This window comes from Bos mutus, chromosome 12, assembly GCF_027580195.1.
Source record: "Bos mutus isolate GX-2022 chromosome 12, NWIPB_WYAK_1.1, whole genome shotgun sequence".
NCBI lineage: Eukaryota > Metazoa > Chordata > Mammalia > Artiodactyla > Bovidae > Bos > Bos mutus.
In genome coordinates, this window is record NC_091628.1 from 15,036,504 (window position 1) to 15,040,260 (window position 3,757).

Below are 3,757 nucleotides of genomic sequence, written 5' to 3' on the forward strand. Positions count from 1 at the left end.
CACAACAAAGACGGAAGATCCAGAGCGGGAATCACGGCTTAGATCCACAACTAACGCCTGGCACAACTGAATAAATAATTTTTTTTTAATCCATTAAAAAAAAAGAGCATGTTTAAAAGATAGAGAGCTCACTCTAAATATCCAAGTTATTATGCTTTCATGATTATTGAGCCTAATAGAAATGAATTCAATTTTCTCTTTTTGCTATTTTAATTTGTTCTATCTGACATTGGCCTCTCCCTACCTTGTGAAATTACCCATTTTTTTCTGCTAACCCTCAAATAAGAATTCCAATTTTTGCGATTCTTGATATAGAATTTCATTTTGATAAGTATCTCAGGGATTTCTACACGCAATGGATCAAAAATCCACCTGAAAATAATTTTTTTTAAGCCACTCTGATTTTCATTTGCAAAAGAGCAGTAAGGAAAGGGAGCACTCTGTCAGGAGGAAAGTTACCAGATGGAGAAGACTAATGAGATCTAGGTTTGTGCTTTAAAATCTTTCAGTGCTTGCAAAAAGCTGTCAGTGAATGGTTCAATCCTGGTTTCCTAAAAGAATGTCAAGTGCGACCCCATGGACGTATCCTGCCAAGTTCCTCTGTCCAAGGAATTTTCCAGGCAAGAAAACTGGAGTGGATTGCCATTTCCTACTTCAGGGGATCTTCCCCACCCACAGAGCGAACCCTTCCCCACCCACAGAACTCTTGCATCGCCTGCTTGGCAGGCCCAGGGAAGGCACTTGCAGCTAAAATGGCATTTCCCGCATAAGACCCTGGGCATTCAGATTTCGTTTTCTGATGAGAAGGTGGACCACCCACGTCAGCCTGGATGAGAGCCCGAAGGGGTCCTTAGTGGGCTTGAAGCCTTGTCCCTCAATGCCAGCATTGCCCACTGCAGGGGCAGCCCAGGACCCCCGTCTAAAGGGTAAGAGCACCAAGTAGAGACCCACAAAGTGTTGGATGGCTCTGAAATGCCCTTGTGCTGGGGGTTGGTGAGAGCTTACCATGGGGTATCTCATGGCACTCAACCCAGACTCCCAAACTGTATGGTATTACTTTGGGGAAAAGCTCCTGACTACGAAAGCAATCATATATGCATTTCAAAAACAATTTGGGGAATTGAAATAAATAAAAGGAAAAAAATTAAATGTAACTGTGCCATCCAGAAATAGCCTCTGTTAATGTTTGGTATTTCCTTCCTGTTTTTAGGTATGTGTGTATTGCCTTCTAGACAAAGTTGGACTCAAAGTATACATAGAGTTTGGGATTCTGCTTCTTTCCATGTCATTAGATAATATTGGCTGTAAATAATCAGCTGTACAATATTGCACCAGATGGGCATACCATTTGTTCATTCATTCTATTACAGGACTTTTTTTTATTGTTTCAAGTATTTTTTTTAATGATAGATGATGCTATAAGGAAAAAAAAAGCATCCTTGTTCACCAGTCTGTATCTTTGCTCTTCTCTGATTCTTCCCTGGATGTAGATTTCTAAAAGTATGAAAGTGAAAAGTGAAAGTGAAAGTGAAGTCATGTCCAACTCTTTGCGACCCCATAGACTGTAGCCTACCAGGCTCCTCCCTCCATGGGATTCTCCAGGTAAGAGTACTGGAGTGCGTTGCCATTTCCTTCTCCAGGGGATCTTCTAAAAGTATAATAAGCAGATAAAAGGAAGAAACATATTTATGACTCTTGATGTGTATTGCATGCTAAAAAGTTTTCCATGAAATCTGTACCAACTCAACTTTCCAGCATGTCCCACAATCACACACAAAACATGTACAAGAAACACCATGCCAACATTACAGTGCCCACTTTATAAAATAGTAGTTCAGGGTCTTTGATTCTTCACATCATGTAACAAGATCAGAAGGGATTAGAAATTCTGCAGGCTTTATTTATTTTAATTTAAAAAGGCTTCCCACATGGCACCAGTGGTAAAGAATCTGCCTGCCAATGCAGGCAATGCAAGAGACATGGGTTCAATCTCTGGGTGAGGAAGATCCCCTGGAGAAGGAAGTGGCAACCCACTCCAGGATTCTTGCCTAGAGAATCCCATGGATGGAGGAGCCTGATGGGCTACAGTCCATGGGGTCACAAAGAATAAAAAAGGGTGGGGGGACTTCCCTGGTGGTCGAGTGGTTAAGACTCTGTGCTGCCAACGCAGGGGGCATGGGTTTGAACCCTGGTCAGGGAACAAAGATCCCACAAGCCACTTGGTGCAGTCAGAAAAAAAGAAGGCTGACAAACACCCCAGAGCCCCTGGAAGCATACATAGTACCTTTGCTCAAATTGGAAAATTCACACCTTTCTCAAGACCCTTTACTGCCATCTGCCAGAAAGCTACCAGAGTTTACGATGACTGCAGTGGGACTGGAGGCCCTGTGAGCTGTGCGGGGCTCCCTTGGTGCTCTTGAGCAATGTGTCCCTGCAGGCTAGAGGTTGATGTACAAAAGTGTACATATCTCCAGATACACGACAGCATCTCTCACTTCTTCCCCAGCACACACACACACGCTCCACCACACCGCTGCTTGCAACAGCCAGGCACCATTCATTAGAAAGCCTCCTAGCCTCCTGTTTGCCTGACCACGATAATTGCCCCCCGAGGTGTCTGCTTTCATAGGTGTTCCAACCTGACTTGCCTGAGCTGTTTCTTCCATTCAGACGTCCCCGCAGTGCCTCAAATTTGTGAGAGGAGACAAATCTCATTCTCTCTGCCCCACTTCTCGGTCTCTCCTGGGATGCTTATCATCTTAGGGTTGTCAGCAAATCACCCCTGCCCTTCACACCTCACCGCTGAGCTGTTGCCAAATTCTGATTATTCCTGCTTCACTCCCCTTAATGCGCCACTCTCTTCAATGCCCCTGAATCCATTAACTCCAATCCCAGGACATTAATGAGCCCCGGTGATGGAAAATTACTCCAGCTTCTGATAACTGGCAGCTTCACTGTGCCCACCTCAGACTCAATGAACACACTGATGCTTATGAAATCTCCTGCCTTCCTCTGAACCCTCCCTGCAGCCCCAAACTTCTGTACTGAGCCTAGAATGGAAAACAGCACCGAACAGAGTTACCCAGAGGCAAGAAATAAATGATGGAGCTCTCTGCCTTTGGCAAATAGACGTTCGAAGTGTCAACTTAAAAAAAAAAAAATAGTCACAACCCGGAAGCTGACAGTTATGTTCTTTTCGGTGAGAATTTTTAGGACTTCAAGCCTGGGAGACAGCATCTCAAGTGATCCTGGGAGAACTAGTCTGGGGATGGGGTTGGGGGTGGGAGGAGTCAGATTATACACAAGTTTGCAGCCAGGGGCAGGTAGTCTGAACATCGGAAGATTATTATTAATGAAGGAAAACCAGATATCTCAAGGAATTTAGCGCTTTTCTGTGTATGGGACGGCACAAAAATCTTGGCTTACTGCAATCATCCTGCAATTTGATTTTTCACATCCTTACTTCATCGCTCATGGTAGGGAGTGGCAGCAGTGCAGTGGCTGCCAGATAACAGACATTGTTCTTCCTAGGCTCAGAAATCCACATTTGGAGGGCCGGTATCCCTAATGACTGTGACATCCTTGTTTATTGATATGGCAGGAAATACTCCATTTCACTTAAGTTTATACGTGAGTGAGTCAGGGTCAAAGGCAATGATGCCACCAGACTGCTCTAGGTGTTGGGCAAACATAGCTCAAACCCACTGAAGGGAGGGGGTGGGGTCCCTTGATAATAGCCAGGTGAGCACCCCAGCTC

The 3,757-nt window shown here is 44.6% G+C and overlaps 1 non-coding gene across 1 annotated transcript; it reads left to right on the plus strand.

The window, feature by feature from the left end:
• Positions 1–2,127: 2,127 nt before the first annotated feature.
• On the plus strand, positions 2,128–2,200 carry TRNAG-GCC (transfer RNA glycine (anticodon GCC)). Its single transcript has one exon. It is a non-coding gene; the product is annotated as a tRNA-Gly (tRNA).
• The last annotated feature ends 1,557 nt before the right edge of the window (positions 2,201–3,757 follow it).